The 17,743-nt window shown below is 34.0% G+C and overlaps 2 protein-coding genes and 1 long non-coding RNA gene across 4 annotated transcripts in view; 2 read left to right on the top strand and 1 right to left on the bottom strand.

The window, feature by feature from the left end:
* Positions 1 to 4,665, bottom strand: part of neo (ZP and PAN domain-containing protein neyo) — a 34,930-nt gene extending 30,265 nt beyond the window's left edge. Inside the window, exon 1 of one of the 2 annotated variants that reach the window (XM_089104477.1) lies at positions 4,572 to 4,665. The gene's annotated coding sequence lies outside the window, so the exon portion shown is untranslated. Of the gene's footprint in view, positions 1 to 4,521 lie in introns of both variants that reach the window. The other variant, XM_089104478.1, reaches the window with a different exon arrangement.
* Positions 1 to 17,743, top strand: part of Atg16 (Autophagy-related 16) — a 274,634-nt gene that overhangs the window by 128,064 nt on the left and 128,827 nt on the right. The window lies entirely within an intron of this gene.
* LOC148941257 (uncharacterized) overlaps positions 2,023 to 17,743 on the top strand; it is a 36,549-nt gene continuing 20,828 nt past the window's right edge. The window contains exon 1 of the long non-coding RNA XR_016143293.1: positions 2,023 to 2,291. This is a non-coding gene — a long non-coding RNA (uncharacterized LOC148941257). The remainder of the gene's footprint in view (positions 2,292 to 17,743) is intronic.

The following is a 17,743-nucleotide window of genomic DNA, read 5'->3' as shown; positions in this document are numbered from 1 at the left end:
TAGCTTAATTATAAAACTTTTCATTCTTTTAAAAGCATTTATCTTAATATGGGAAAACTTGGAAAATTAGTCTTATTGACTGCATAGAATAGTATAAAGGTGTATAACAAAAGGGGCGACCAGCACTTTTGAAAACTTCTTTAAAAGAATGATTTCTCGACATAAAGCTATAGATAGATAGATATATATATATATTTATTGCCATAAAAGCCGTTTTGGGCCATGGCAAAAAATATATATCCTAAAAAACTGAGGAACATCCGGAATTCAATTTTTGATGAAAAAAATCTCTACTTGCAGTTTTATAGCAGCGGGCACCGAATTAAAAAAAGAAGAAGAATTGTGAGTGAAAAATTGTCAAAAATAAGCTAAAAAGATATTGAACCATACTATTTTAACTTAGAGTGACGAGCTGCTGAATCATCAAAAAAAGGATGATATGCCAGCAAATAATAACATAGAATTTACAGTTTGAATAACCAGAAACAATAACAAAAATGGGTAACAAACACAAAAGAATAAAATAAATATAAAAAAGAATCTTACTACATTCCATTTACTTATCATTGTCTATTCCCCGTCTTCAAATGTAATTTTTAGACTTGTAATGATTGCCATGTTGTTTGGAGATATTGTTGTTAAAGTGTTGTTGTTGATGAGATACTGTTGATGAGAATTGAGGATTTTGATTAAAATTCGAATCAAATGTTACCGACGCGAAAATCATATTCCTTAAATTTTATAAAAATTTTGCTTTCGAGAATTCAGATGAAATTAGAGTAGGCCTAAGCCAGGTTGATCCGAGTCCAAATATTTCCGTTGTTTTTACATGCGAATTGTCAAATATTCACTCTGAAAAAAAAATCGCACCTGTCTGCGAAATTCAAGTCCTTTGAGAATAATCCTAAATAACAATGTCCCTTGCATGTTTGAGTCCACACTGCTAATCGAAAGATGGCCACTAGAGAAAATTTGAACTTATAAAGCATAAACTTGTAAATCACTACGGACTCAAAGCTGAGGACAATAAGAGAGCAAATAACTAGTCTTCAAAAATGTCCTTATTAAAATCAAGTTCCAGCATATCCCAAGCCATCAATCATAATGCGGTAGCAGACCAGCTGACCAGCAGGTCCTTAGATATTCCAATCAACCCCACTTCAGAGAGATGCTTAGAAGAAGAACTCTTTCAAAAACAAAAATACTCTTCCCGTTCTTCAAGGGCAGCTAGTGTTCTTTATTATAGAATTAAAAGCAACTCTCTGATCCTGAGAGAAAAGAGGAGTGTTCTTGGCATAAACAAGCTTATCCATGCATCAGATTTTGCAACTCTGATCGACTATCCCTGAGCCACTTTATTTTTGGATGTCAATTCATCCAACGAGAAGTAGTAGATATTAGGAAGATCTTCATCAATGCGAACGACCAGCCTGAACTCAACGTGTTGCTGCTCTCAGGCCTACCGGCTAACTTTGAAAGACAGCTGCATAGAAATATCTTCAATTTCTTGAGGTATAATAACACTTGTGATTAGATTGGACAGATAATAGAAAGACTTAGTGACCCCTCATCACCTGCAGATAGAAAATCGTCATGAAGCGAAAAGGAGACCGAAGTGAGCTCCAGAAGGCTTGGCATCTTAAGAAGAAGAAAAAGATTAAGCAACACGGCGGGAAAGGAAAACTGAAACTCCCAAAGCGTGGTACGCGTTCCTATATTGAAAGCTATTGACCCAACGACTTACGGCTGTAAGCTTCAGACATTAGAGCCTTCATTTTCATTTTTATTCGTCTTGGATTTCTTTCTTTCTTTGGTTAATTTCTTCTCGTTTTATTCTTTAATGTTTCTTTTTACTTTTTTTTAAATTTTTCTAGGAAAAGCTTTTTTAGTTAATTATTTCCTATGACAAAAAAACACGTTTAGGTCAATTGATACATTTACAATTATTACTCTAATCAATGCAGTTTAATTGGAAAAGGGATCATGTTCAGGAAACATCGATTAAAATTTCTACTTCAATTTTACTCGTATAATCAACTGATTTTACTCGTGTAATCAACTGATTTTACTCGTGTAATTAACTGATTACAGAAGCATTATTGTTATACTACATATGCTATGCTACACATGACATACGATAAAACAACGAAGGAACATAATCATGAAACAGAAGAGTGTAATTGTCACCCAGTGAAGATATTTCAGCCGAGACCTCTTTTTGGCAACGACCCAGTGCAGATAAAGCAGATTTTTTGGCAAAAACCTCTGCCAAGTCCTTGTCAGTGCAGAAGGTAAATGAGTCACAAATACTCTTCCTTCAATATAGCTATTTGGGTATTCTTTATTTAAAAGTCTTTATTTGATAGTTGATTGGTCAACCTACACGATTTAGACTTAAGATGTGTTCTCAACAGTTATTACTTAAATTTTCTTACAATTTGAAACGCTGTCGAAGAGATTTATTGACGAATTTCGAGCAAGAAATTGTAAAATTAGGAGAGTAGAAATAAAATTTGTGAATTTCTTCATTGAGAAATGATTTTGAACGACTTTTATGTTTTACAGCTTTGTTTCATATTTAATGCTTATTTTGAAGTTTGAAATCGTTTTTAAATCTAGGTGTACATTTGATGGTTACACTTTTGAATTTTGCGCCCAATTATTAAGTTCTTTGAAATTGATAATAATAATTTTTAGGTAGTAGGCAGTTGTTTTCTGAGACCTAACTGAGCATTGCTTGAATCAATAGGTGTGGCAGAAACTGACTCGTTAAGGGCCTTGGAATATAAAGTAAAAGGACCAGAGAAAACTACACATCCCCTTCAAGATGTTACTTGATGAAACCCTTCAGACCAATAATATTTTACAAGAAATAGGACTTACCGGTCTCTGCTAAAAAGCTGAATTTAACCCTAAGCATAGAAGTTGACCTGGTGTTGACCAAGGATGGATTGGTATATAAGGACTAACTAAAGCTAATTTTTTATGCAAACCGCCAGTGTACATCCTGTGAAACATGTTGCAATTTTGGTAAGCTAGGGGACTCCCAATGACCTAGGGATGGAAATTCCCTGTATCCTGATAATTTAAGAAATAAGTTTAATAAAACAATGCCTCAACTTTGAAGATTTAAAAACATTGCAAGTATAACAGTGTCTCTAAGTACAAGTTTTTTAAGTATAACAACTTCGTAATTGTATCAAAACCTACAAGAATCTGAGTTGAAGGGTTGTCACTGAGGATATGGGTAACTTAAAAGACTGGAAACTGGCACAGGTGTTGACAAAAAAGGGGCCAGTGTCATCTAGCGTTTGGCGTTTCTTGGCATTTTTTCCACCTTCGTAATTACGTTTTTCAGAAGCTGGGAATAGACACTTATTGCTACACCAGTTCCATCAATTGCAGTAACCACACTAATTTTGCCGCATTATTAGACCAAATGCCACGCATCAAACACTAGATGGCGTTGCTAATTTTTTGTCAGCACTAGCACCAATTTCTACTTATATGTCACTCATCCTCTTTGGGCTAGCACTTCAGCTAATTCCAACCTTGATCTTAAATTTATATTGCCCCTTATTATCAAGTGATTCTATTTGTTAGGGTGTGGAGACGAATGGCTCTAGTGGAATGAGCTTAGACCATTAGGCTCCCCATAATGTGGTATATTAGCTGATTCCACCATTAATTATGGCCTCGAGTGTTTCGTTGATCATTCCTCTAAAAATAGATCACATTCATAGACAAAACACATAAGCATATTTTTCTTTTCCCGACTTTGATGAACTTCCAATTAGAAGAGGTTTAATTCAGGCCTAAGAATTTGCTTATCTATATTTACCCTCAAGTTGTTAAATTCATTAAGGGGGTAGGGTAACATTCTTGTACATGGCCTCTTCTGAACTAAGCACTGTAATTTAAAAGAGTACCACCCTTCGATTCCCCATTAAACACTGTTTCAAATATTTAAATCACCTGACCTCCTGCTAATGGGGTTAGATTTAGCCTACATGGCCTACATGACCTCAGGTATAAACTATATATACAAAACTTTGCTGATTGTGTTCACTTAAATTATTTTCCCTATTCATCCCTCATTAACACTTGGTTCATAATGCGAAACAATGCAACAACAAAAATTAGGACTCTATTCCGACCAAGATCAACCATATATAATATATTTGGAGATACTGCTGAATGGAAATCGAAGGGTGTTTCTGTTGTATCATACAGAAAAAGGATAGTGTCGAAGTGGAAATGAAAACTGGAATCTATTTCGATGGGTATGGGTTGTTAAAATTTATCCAAACAGCGAATAAGTAGCATCACAAAATATTGGGGGGGGATGGCAACTCCCTACTTTTTTGCATGTCTCGGAGACTAATCCAAGCTTATCTTATTGACTGGAATGCAACTAATCCGACTTTTTAAGAAGATTATCCTTTGACATCTGAAACACACTTAATTTCAGGAGACAAATCAAGTAAAACTCCAAAACAGGTCCCAAGGTATTTGACTGACCTAACTAAGAACTTTGACTGAGTGGAGAAGTGTATTAGGTTAAAGCTTACTTTCAGTACGAAAAGTGAGTAATATAGTTCCTTATATTTTAAGAAGTTGTTTTTCACCTACTCAGAGTGAGGCACTGATACTAACTGATTGTTTACTGTTTCGAGAACTGGTACTTGATTTGGTTTTCATCGGGTTGCATACCATTGTTTATTTTGACTCCTCCTTCTTCCCGTTACAATTAGGGCTTACCTAGTTAATTACTTTATAAAGGTAATTTGTAATTTACCAAATACACGCCTGCATTGCCCGGATTTAATTCCAGATTGATAGACATAGGGATGGAAGAAAAACACTATTAAAATGTAGATTTTTATATAAGATTTTTTTTTGGATGGGAGGAACCAGTGTATGAGGGAAACGGAGACGTGGAATAGGGCCTGAAATAGTTGGGGCCTTTTTTTTATCATTCTTTCCCAAGGCTTTTCCGCTTCTTCTTCAAATCATACAAGGGAGTTCCGCTGGTAAGCCTACCAGCTTCACTAAAGATTCATCACTTCCTTAATAATCAAAAGAAAATTTGTCTCCATGCACTTTTGGAACATTTTTATAGTCGGGTCGATGTTGCGTTTTTAAATGGTTGCATTAGCCTACTTCACTAGAGTTAGATTTTCATTTACCGATTGGAATGCAAAGTGACAACAAAGCTTTTTCATGGTAACTTTCCAAGGGTCAATACCCATAGCTCTCATATGGATGTTGTCAACAATTCTTTATCGTTCTCAAAAAATTGGCTAAGTGATGACTTTAACCTTCCATGTATTTGTGCGCATGGCAGGGCCTACCGTACACATTCGTAACAGCTGGTTCTCACCATGGAACATCAGTAACATCCCTTAGTAGCTGTAATCTGAATGTTGTTGCTGCAATTTGTTCCTGGAAAACAATATAGATGATTGCTGCTTGTCAACCTTCCGGAATATTACTGCCACCAGTAACCAGGCCTTAATCTATTTCTTTTTTTTGCAGTGCTTTTATGCAGAGCTATATATCTATGCCATAGGCATCACACTGTTGATTATAACAACAAGATATACGCTCTGCTCCCTGTTACCTTGTAGCGGATGCAGCATCTTTATTCCACTGCTCCAACTGACGCGTTGTTGCTTCTCAATATATCGGCCAAGGAACCTTATCTACTTTCCATGCTCCCTGGGACAAGAAGTGGTTCACTTCATCTCACATCTGGGGCTAACAGGAAACATCAAATTTGTAGTTCTTGTCTGGGTTGCTTGTCAACTGCCCTTCGGCATTTTGCTATTGCATTCAGTAGCTATGTTAGTTTATCCACAAGTAGCCAGGCCATGATTAAACGTATAAAGATAAAAATGAAAAAAAAAAATAAAAAAAATTATTAGTTGTTACATTCACAAAATACAAACATAAATGTATTTTGCGTAGTAGAAACTGCGCAACTGCTTGAGAAAGTATATTGAATAAGTTCTGCTTCACGGCGTGAAGCGAATGCAGGGGTTACCCTCACTTCACGTCAGGGGTTCATATGGAACACCATTTTATGGTTCTTGTCCGAGTGGCTTGTCAACGGCCCCTCGGCATTTTGCTATTTTATTCAGTTTACCCACAAGTAAACAGGTCACTATTAAATTTATAAAGATGATTTTAAAAGATTGTAGTTTACGATTCGCAAAAATAGAAATATAAATAGATTTGGACAGTAGAAAGTGACACAGACAGCACACTGTGCAAGTTCTGCTTCACGGCGTGAAGCGAATGCAGCGCTTTAATTTCGTTACCAAAACCATTCTTTATTATTTATGTTTGAAAAAATCTTTTTTTTCTGCCTTCAAAAGAATGTTACGGATGAATCTTGAACAGATGTTTTCATCGTTATATTTTTGAAATGGTTAATTATAGAATTAGTGTTGTTAGGTTGTTATGTCGTTAATTTCTAATGAATGAGATAGTTATTTTTTTAACTGTTTGCAACTATTATTTAATAATAACTCAGATGCCAAATAAATTAATTCCGCTTTAAGGACTATTTTTAGAGTTTAAATCCACTAGAAGCTTCAATGTGCTATGATTGACCCTTTGTACTTTCACAAGGAAATTGCTTAAAAACAAATTTTGCTACCCCAGATCGAAAACAACAAAAAATTGGTAAAATCAATAATGTATAGAAGGCAATTTCAGTTACACCACACCAAAATATATTTGAACACATATTTTTAGTAATTCATAAAAAAAACAATAAAAGGAAAAATAATCATAGACCGCGGAAATACCGCCTTAAATACCACAGAAAACTTATTGTTAAGATAGATACAGTTTTAAAAACTCTTAAGCTTTGTATATTTTGGTTACAATGACCGTAATTTTTATCACTTGAACTTTAAAACCAATCTTGCAAATTGTTGTTCTCTCGTCACAATCATCATTAGCTCTTAATTTTGTATGGTATTTTGAAGAAAAAAAAAAACATTTATCCATAATGCCTGAAACCGAATTCCCTCCCCACGAATATAGAGCAAGTACCGGTGTGCTCAAGTTTTGAGGGGGAGGGTTTAGACGACAGACTCTACTCAGACAACCAAGAATGTACCGCTCGCTAGACTCGCTGTAGAGTCTATCATTGTTGAGTTTTTGCTTTCATTAAGAGGCCACTTTAGCAAGGTTTACCCGGCAATATCCAGTGGACTTTGACGCAAATTTGCATCTAGGCTTGATTAAGGCCTATTCACAATGCTATTTTACTAATTTGGGAATTCAGCCTATCCCGTGTTATCTGCAACCTGGTATTGACTGATGCTACTGATCGTGTTTTACCATTCGCAATGGGCAATTTAAACACTAAAATCAACAAATGCTGTAATTATCCCATATATTTTACTTTATGCATTTATTATTTATTTTCTTTTGTAGTTTATTCTCTATCAAACAGTTCGTGGTAACGAACTGTAAGTAAGGAGCGACCAATAGTTACAGAAACTCAAAAAAACGAAATTTTGATACCAATAGATACATCAAAAGAATAAGATTTTTATGCTGATTTCTAATATATAAGTTTCATCAAGTTTAATGTTTTACCCATCAAAAGTTACGCGCCTGAGAAAATTTGCATTATTTCTGAAAAAAGGGGGAAACAGCCCCTAAAAGTCATAGAACCTTAACGAAAATCACACCATCAAATTCAGTTTATCAGAAAACCCTACTGTAGAGGCTTCAAGCTCCTATCTACAAAAATGTGGAATTCTGTATTTTTTGCCAGAAGAAATATCACGGATGCGTGCTTATTTGTTTTTTTTCCCCAGGGGTGATCGTATCAACCCAGTGGTCCTAGAATGTCGCGGGAGGGCTCATTCAAGCGAAAACTAAAAGTTTTAGTGCCCTTTTTAAGTGACCAAAAAAATGGAGGGCAACTAGGCCCCCTCCCACGTTCATTTTTTTCCAAAGTCACCCGATCAAAAAATTTGAAATAGCCATTTTGTTCAGCATGGTCGAAAAATATAATAACTATGTCTTTGAGGGTGACTTAATCCCCCCCCAGTCCCCTGTGGAAGGGCTGTAAGTTATGAACTTTGCCCAATGTTTACATATAGTATTGGTTATTGGGACGTATACAGACGTTTTCAGTGGGGATTTTTTTTCTGGTAGTGGCGGAGGGGGGGGGGGGTCGGGGGTTACGTGGGAGGATCTTTCCATTAAGGAAGTTTTCATGGGGTAAGGAATATTACTATGAAGGGGGTGCCGGATTTCCCAGCATTATTTAAAAAAACGATCAGAAACTAAATAAAAACAAACAAACAAGTTTTTCAACTGAAAGTAAGGAGCAACTTCAAAACTTAAAACGAACAGAAATTATTTCGTATATAATTGGATTCGCCCCCTAGTCAATACCTCGCTCTTTACGCTAAAGTTTTTTTTAGTAAGTTCATAAGAGCTATTTATTCTAATTAACTGCCTCTGTGATTAAGGGTTATTCTTAAAGAATTGGAACAAAATTCAAATTTTAGCGTAAAGAGCGAGGTATTGACTAAGGGGTGAACCTCCTAATATACGTAATAAAAATATACGAATGCAGAAGTTCGTTACGTTAGTTAAATCGTAAGTTTCGTATATTTATTACTAATAAAAACGTTCGCAAATAAAATCAAACAACTTTCAAGAAAGTAATTTAACCAAAAAAAGCAAAATTAATATTCAAATTTCGTTATAATTATTCATGTACGGTGAGCCAAAATCAATACCTGTATTAATTCAAAAACGTTTAGAAATTAAGTAAAAAAACAAGTTTTTTAACTGAAAGTAAGGAGCAACATTAAAACTTAAAACGAACAGAAATTATTCCCAATATGAAAGGAGCTGTCCCCTCCTCAACGCTTCGCTCTTTACGCTAAAGTTTGACTCTTTTTCACAACTCTATCTTTTAAAACAATAAAAAACTTTAGCGTAAAGAGCGAGGTGTTGAGGAGGGGACAGCCCCTTTCATTTACGGAATAATTTCGTAGCACAAGTCGGTCGATGTCTGAATCAACTTAAGATGTGTTTGAAGGAGTGTACCGCGCAAAACATGGCATTACAGTTAGAAAAGGGACAAAAAAAAATAAAATAAAAAAACCAAGAGGGAGCTCTGAATACTTTGGGGTAAAAAGTACTCACAATAGTTTTGATTAGTATTTATTTATGCTTTTGGCTGAATCGAAGTCCCTACAAGTGCTGAAGAAAAGACATGTGTTGAAAACCTGTGTTTGCTGTGTTTTTTTTGTCGTGTTTTTTTTTCTTTCAGCTGCAATCTTGTTTCGGTTTTTTGCGCTTGTTTTAAGTTCGTCAGTAAGAGCTTGGCTCAAACGCATACAACAAAAGGGATGTGCTTTTCACCTGCTATTAACAGCTCATTCAATAATTGGACGCGTTAATTCACTAACATTTACGAAGGGGGTGTGTATTTTGATAAATCAAGGGAGGGCAAGCTGTCTTTTTCTGCAGGTTTTTTCAATGAAAATATCCCTAAAAATACTTTATCAACTTAAATACCACAAAAGCCCGCTCATAAAGCCCGCTAAATTAGCTGTTTAGTAGTGAAGACATGAAGTATTCAAGTATTGGAGTCTTTCAAAATCAAAATCACCTTTTTCTTCTTACAAAATCAAAAAAAAAGCTAAAAAACTAAAAGCTAAAAAAAACTAAAAGCTTGGTAAACATAAAAGAGATTCAGTAACAAGGTGAACACAATAATCATTTTTTTTATGCTCTTTCCAAATATAATCCAACAGTTCGTGGTAACGAACTGTCAGTAAGGAGCGACTCGGCTCAATGGTAACCGAAACTCTAGAAAACGGAAATTTGATACCAATAGATACATCAAAAGAATCAGATTTTAATGCTGATTTCAAATATATAAGTTTCATCAAGTTTAGTCCTATCTATCACAAGTTACGCGCCTGAGAAAATTTGGCTGATTTTCGAAAAAGGGGGAAAGACCCCCTAAAAGCTATAGAACCTTAATGAAAATCACACCATCATATTCAGCGTATCAGAGAACCCTACTGCAGAGGTTTGAAGCTCCTATTTACAAAAATGTGGAATTTTGCATTTTTTGCCAGAAGAAAGATCACGGATGCGTGTTTATGCTCGCTCTTTACGCTAAAGTTTGACTTTCTCACAACTCTATTTTTAAACAATAAAAAACTTTAGTGTAAAGAGTGAGGCGTTGAGGAGGGGACAGCCCCTTTCATATACGGAATGATTTCTCTTCGTTTTAAGTTTTAATGTCGCTCCTTACTTTCAATTAAAAAAACTTGTTTTTTTAATTTAATAATGCAAAGGAATCAAGTAGTATATTCTCCTTGTCCCTATTTCAGTTATGGAACATCGTATATATTTACCAAAAGTTTTTTTTTAAGGCTAAGAAATATCGCTTTTGTGGTTTTGTTTTATTCTGCAGAGTCAATAAGAACTGTGATAAACTTGGGCTACTAAAATCTACTAATCTTGCCGACACTACTGCCTTTATTAGTGTAACGCCAGTAATTTTAGCTTGCGATTCTGCAATTTCGGAATTATGCACGTTTCATTGTTTACCGCGAAGTGTGTCATCGCATGGAATTTACTAAATTGAATGTTGTTAGCAATCCGTTAGCAGCTTTACTTCATACCCTATTTTTTTTCGAAAGATTTCAAATGAAGAATAACATTGACGCTGCAACTTGACACTTTAAGCAGCTGGAAGAAACCTGAATGGGTAATTTGTTCTATCTCTTTTGCATGCACGATCGAAATTAACCACGGCTATTATCAGTTGTTTCGGTTTTCAAAAATTTCGGGAAATATTTGACAATGTTGCATCAATCCAACCTCCTGACACGCATTGATTTTAAGTCAAGGATGCTTGATGGGTAACGGAAAGTATATTGATTTGCTTTTCCCACATGTGGTCTGAATCATGGTCTTTTTATGTGTTTTTTGGCCATTATTACATTGTTTCGGGCATTGACTTGCTGTATGCTAACTGTCTTTGGATTAACACATCAAAGAAGAGTGATGGTTTTTAGTAGCAGGTTGTCTGTTCGACTGATTCTTCGCCAAAGGTTTCCTATTAATTATACTTTTTCAGCTGTAAGCACGGTTCGAACTATGTGCTTGGATGAAGACGGGACCATACTCAGATTCTTCCGTACTTGGCACTTTAAGGGCATTAAAAGAGCGACCTCTTTACTTCTTTCTACTTTTTCTACTTTCTACTTTCTACTTTATTTTCTACTTTTCTTGCTCCTCTTTATTCATTTTCTTCTAAACATTGCCCAATCTGTTGTCCGTTTCGATAGAAAGACTTTTACCGCTGAGTGTTCAAAATATCTTTTTTTTCCTTAGATTTAGTCAGCCTTACCAGTCAACTTTTTCAATTTAATGCAAGGTTTGATAACAACTGGTCAGGTTTGACTAGATTAGGGTTAGTTACGTTAGGCTAGGTTGGATTAGCTTTTTAACCTCTTTCTAATATTTGTAACTAAATTTAACATAACCCAATCTAACCTAGCGTAACCTAAACTACCATAATCTAGCCTAACCTAAGTTTAACTTTTACCATCATAGCCTGCAAAAGACTGTAAAAGCTGACTGGCAAAGCTAATTGAATACAAGCAGAGAAAAAGGAATTTCGGACATTCACCGGTGAATGTCGATATTAATCGGATTTCAAACATTCACGGTAACACAAATATATTATATTACGTTTATATTATAAACGTTCAGTTTTTGAATTGTTGTAATCCCAAGTTAAAATATATACAAATATTTTTCTAATTACCAGTTTTTTGCCTTTAAGCAATTTAATGTAAATTTTTCCATGCATGAAAATCTTCATTTTTTTCACATGGGTGAGACAAGTGTGACAATGTCATTGCAATGCCGATGTATACAAAAATTACGTCACTCACATGAATTTTTTTCCTTAAAATTATGGCTCTTAACGAATTTTCTCAAATTTCTGACCCATCTAGACCGTTTTCTAGGCAAGAATATCCCAGGAAAACAATTTTCCCAAAAAAATATGCAGCCGTTTTCAAGAATACATAAATACACAATTATTGCTCGCTTATAAAGATAGTATGTATATATTCTTCTCCCGACATTCTAGACCACTGGTTCGATGCGGTCACCCTTGGGGGAAAAAACACGCATACCCGTTTCTAACTTTCTCGAGGAAAAATGCAAAATTTTGTGTTTTTGCATATGGGAGCTTGAAATCTTAGTATTAGAGTTCCTGCACATATTTTATAGCGTAATTTTCATAACAATACAATTTTATAGTGTAATTTTCATCAAGATATTGTGTTTCCCCGTGTTTACAAAACTGGAAATTTCTTATTGCAAACAAATTTTGATGAGTAGTTTAAACTTCTTGAATTTTAGATTTTTGGAAGTACAATGGAAATCAGATTTTATATATATATATACTATCTTTATAAGTGATCAATAATTATATATATATATATATATATATATATATATATATATATATATATATATATATATATATATATATATATATATATATATAAGTATGTTTGTTGTCGAAAAAGCTCCATATGTTTCGGGAAAATTGGTATCCTGGGATATTCTCGAATGAAAAACGATCTCATGCATATAATAAATAAGATTGTTGGGTTTCCACCGAATAATCCACTTATATAATACAGTATCTGTTAACACATCCAAAAAACGATAGATTTCAGTTTTAGTTAACAGAAAAACTGATTCTTTGGAACCAACTCCTAAATCATCAGACATAATGAGATATGAAAATCGAAAACCTGGACCTTCAATTGCGACAACACTAATACGGACAGCTATAGCAACGGCCATTGTTGAATTCTTTGAAGTAATCAAAATCAAAAAACGTGTCAAAAATGAAAATGAAGAGCAAAGACCCGGGCGGTTAGAAGATATGCGAAAACGACAATTAGAGCGTGTTAAAAATGAAAATGAAGAGCAAAGACAAATACCGCTAGAGGATATACGACACTGAAGAAGTTTACGAGTCAAAAATGAAAATGAAAAGCAGCGAGTCAATGAAAATCAACCTGGACACCGAGAATCAAAACGTGTCAAAATTGAAAATGATAGCGATGATGATTGGGTTTGGGATTTTCGGGTTTGGGATTTTCACATGAATAAGGTCATCAATGGTTACCATACCTTTGTTAAAAAAAAGGTTCGGCAATATGTATTTTATAATGACGGAAGATAAGCCGAGGTATAACGAACCAAACAAATTGAAAATGGTGATTGGGTTTTGGATTCTGACATGGACAAGGTCATCAATACCTACCATGCCTTTGGAAATAAAAAAATGGACTGGATAAATCGTTGGAAGAAAAAGAAGTTTTTGTACCACCACCTGAACAATTAAAAGAAACAAAAGGTTCGGCGATACGTCTTTCATAATGACAAAAGACAAGCCAAGGCAAAAGAAGAAGTTTTTGTCCCACCATCTGAACAATTAAAAGAAACAAGGATGGTCGCCAATGCCTTCCATACCTTGTAAAATCAAAAACCTGGACTAGATAAATCGTTGGAAGAAATGAAGTTTTTGTCCCACCACCTGAACATTTAAAAGAAACAAACGTTTGGCGATATGTCTTTCAAAATGACAAAAGACAAGCCAAGGTAAAAGTTAAAGGTCCAATAAAAAACGATGTAATTTTAGAATGGTAGCACTTCTAATTTAAGGTCTATTTGCACGTCATGACATGAAGAAAAGGCTCAAATAGTCTGTTGTTAAAAGAAAAGCAACAGTCAGAATCCATATATAGAAGCCTGCCGAGTGCCGGGGCCCGGTGGCAAAGCTGCCTGGCTCCTGGTACTATATATATATATATATATATATATATATATATATATATATATATATATATATATATATATATATATATATATATATATATATATATATATATATATATATATATATATATATATATATATATATATATATATATATATATATATATATATATATAGATAGATAGATAGATAGATATACATTCTAATCAAAGGTTTCATATACTATTTACATGGATTGCTGTTTACTTACAGCCTATTACTATGAGTTGTTGAAAAATACGAAAGTCTTTGTTTTGTAGATAGGAGCTAGAGACCGCCATTCTAGGGCTCTCAGACATGCTGGATTCTGTGATGTAATTTCCATAAAGATATCGAATTGTAAAGATGTATCACGCCTAAAAGCAAAACATTTGTTGAGCTGACAATTATTTTTCTTTTTTTTTTGTTTAGAAATGCACGAAACTTCCCCTTAAGGTACGTTTAAAATTATATTGGCAACTGGATAGCCTTCTGCTTAAAAATTTGCGCGGAATTCAAAAGAAAAACTAAAAGTCACGAAAGGCTACGTTTCTTGCAAGTAATATCACAGTAATGTAGATCTATTACATATAATTGGCCACTAAATATAGTGGTGTTGCCACATGTCGTTGAAATTAATACAATTACCGACTCCTGTAATTTTCTGGCAAAAAACATTTTGGCATCCATATCCTCCGAGGATAATAGCTAATTTAACATTGCTGAAGGGTTGGTCAGTCTAGTCTCCATCTTATAAGTTGTCTCTACACTCATAAATCTGTAACTCATTCAAATATTTACCCTCCTTAAGAAATCCTACACTAGGGACTGCCAAACTTTTTTTTTTATCCTTGACCACCGAAAAATTAGCGAATTTATTTTTCACCTTCTCTATCCAAAAAAAGAAAAGAAAACTTCTTTATTGCTAATTTTTTAAAAGTTTTTTTAAAATCAAATTTCATGTTCGAAGTCAGCTCCAGATTTAATTTATTTATCTGCTTTATTTTCATTTTCCGCTTCATCTTCTTTGGCTGCACCCCCCCCCCCCATAAATTTGGACCTTGCGAAATTGCAATTATAAATAGTGTTAAAATTAACTGGTAAGTAATGCATTTGGTCAATAAATATGCGACTGAATAGTATTGGCATTCATTGACCCAAGATTGGACTTATTAACTATTATCTTTGAATTGCGCGCACAAGAATTCTGCATGAGTTATTCTCGCATCAAATCATATTCTTGAATAGATAAAAGCCACTTTTCATCCGGAATATTCTTCAAACCATTTAACCACAGAGCGACAGATAGTTTTTGTCTGTTAGATTAAATAAAAAAAACGAGTTTTTTAAACTGAAAGTAAGGAGCGACATTAAAACTTAAAACGAACATAAATTATTCCGCATATGAAAGGGGCTGTCCCCTCCCCAACGCTACGCTCTTTACGCTAAATTTTTTTTATTGTTTTAAAAAATAAAGTTGTGAGACAGAGTCAAACTTTAGCGTAAAGAGCGAGGCGTTGAGGAGGGGACAGCCTCTTTCATATACGGAATAATTTCTGTTCGTTTTAAGTTTTAATGTCGCTCCTTACTTTCAGCTTAAAAAACTTGTTTTTTTTATTTAATTTCTGATCGTTTTTTAAGTTAATGCAGCTTTTATTTTGGTTCACCGTCATTGAATAAGTAAACAAAATTTGCATAAAAATTTTTCTTTTGCTAAATGGCGGTCTCTAAATTTGGTTCTGACGTAATTTACAAATTAACCTACGTAACTAACTTCTATATTCGTATATTTTTCTTCTGGCAAAAAATACAAAGCTGCAGATTTTTGCAGATATGAGCTTGAAACCTATGTAACAGGGTTTTGTGATACGCTGAATCTGACGGTGGGATTTTCATGAAAATCCTTTCACTTGTAGGGGATGTTTCCCCCCTCTTTAAAAAATCAGGTAAATTTTCTCAGGCTCGTAGCCTTTGATGACTAATACTAAACTTAATTAAATTTATATATTTAGAATCGGCATTATAAGCCCATTCTTTTGATACATTTATTGACATCAAAATTCTGTTTTTAAAAGTATCGATTACTATTGAGCCGTATTGCTTGTTTTTTTTTTATTACGTATAGGAGGGGGTTCTCCCCTTAGTCAATACCACGCTCTTTATGTCGAAAGTTAAATTTTTTTTTAATTCACAAACCCCTGAATCACAAAGGCCGTTTAATTAGAATAGATAGCTCTTTTGAAAGCACTAAAAAAAACTGTAGCGTAAAGAGCGAGGTATTGACTTGGGGGAGAACCCCCTCATATACGCAATAATTTCTGTTCGTTTTAAGTTCTAATGTTGCTTCTTACTAGTAGTAACCGTACAATGAATTGAAATCCTACCCGCAAACTTACGCCTGAGTCAGCGGGTATGCGTGTAGGTTTTCAATGCATTGGGGTTACCAGGGTCATTTGCCTATTACTATGAACTCTACATGGGTTGAGAGGAACGTTTATAACTTGATTGTCGATTATGATTTGAATATAAGGACTGGTTTACACTACAAGACATATTATTTAGATAATTCGTTTCATGGTTTTCATTAATAGAAAGAGTCCTGAATTTTAAATGGGTAATTACTTATTTATTTTAAGATATTTACGAATTTTTTTTTTTGCGAAAAGATATTTTAGAAAATATATTTTATTATAAGCTTAAAAGGGACATTGCTATAAATTATTCAATAGCTTAATTGAAAAGTAAAGATAGAATGACATTGTTACTTGACCTAGCTTTACCTCGCCGATGTGGTCTTTATAATACTTAAGTAATTTTTTAAAAATATTGTCAATTTAAAAATATTGGGATTAAATGTGTTCGGAGGGGGGGGGGTTGCAGAGAGGGGTGAGGTGCACGAGGGTTCAGTTAAAGTGGATACAGTTGCACGGAGGGATTTCGGTTATACACGGGTTCAGTTACAAGGGGGGTTCAGTTGCACGGGGGGTATCCCTTTTTTTTTTTCGTAAATCGGGCTCCCTGTTTTCAAAATCCCTTTTTCTTCTGAGGCTTGGAGCATTTGGTGACTAGATATTAAACGTAATGAAATTAAGCACAGAGGTTCAGTTGTACAGGGGTTTCAGTTATACAGGGGTTCAGTTACATGGGGGTTCTTTGTGTTAAATAAGTAGTATTTGTATCTTTTAAAAGAACTTTACGGGGATTGAGAGACTCAGTTGCCTAAGTCCGTGTGTTTTTTATTTAATTGATGCTCATTAAAATAGTTATTTTTTTTTTAAATAATTATTTTTTTTATCTTTTAATATATCTTTACTGTGATTGAGAGACTCAGTTGCATAATTACGTTTGATTTTTTTTTTACTTGATTATAATTAAAAACTAATTTTTAGTGTTATAGACTTAGATGTAGTATATTTTAAAATATCTTTTCGGGGAGTGAGAGACTAAGGTTCTTAATTCGGTGTTATTTTTAGTTACTTGATTTTCATTAAAAACTAAATTTTGATGTTACATAATTAGTTTTTGTATCTTTTAAAAGAGCTTTACGGGGCGTGAGAGACCCAGTTGCCTAATTCCGTGTGATTTTTCTTTAATTGATTGTAATTATAAAATAAATATTTGTGGTTTATAAGTTGTTTTTTTATCTTTTAAAAGATATTTACGGGGCTTGAGAGACTCAGTTGCCTAATTCCGTGTGATTTTTCTTTACTTGATTGTCATTAAAAACGAAATTTTTATGTTAAATAAGTAGTTTTTGTATCTTTTAAAAGAGCTTTACGGGGATTGAGAGATTCAGTTGCCAAATTCCGTGAGAATATAATTTAAATTATTGTAATAAAAAAAGAAATTT

This window comes from Artemia sp. Qi Xiang Cuo, chromosome 18, assembly GCF_049724085.1.
Source record: "Artemia sp. Qi Xiang Cuo chromosome 18, ASM4972408v1, whole genome shotgun sequence".
Taxonomy (NCBI): domain Eukaryota; kingdom Metazoa; phylum Arthropoda; class Branchiopoda; order Anostraca; family Artemiidae; genus Artemia; species Artemia sp. Qi Xiang Cuo.
Note: the sequence above shows the minus strand (reverse complement) of the source record. Positions and strands in the feature narration are given on the sequence as shown.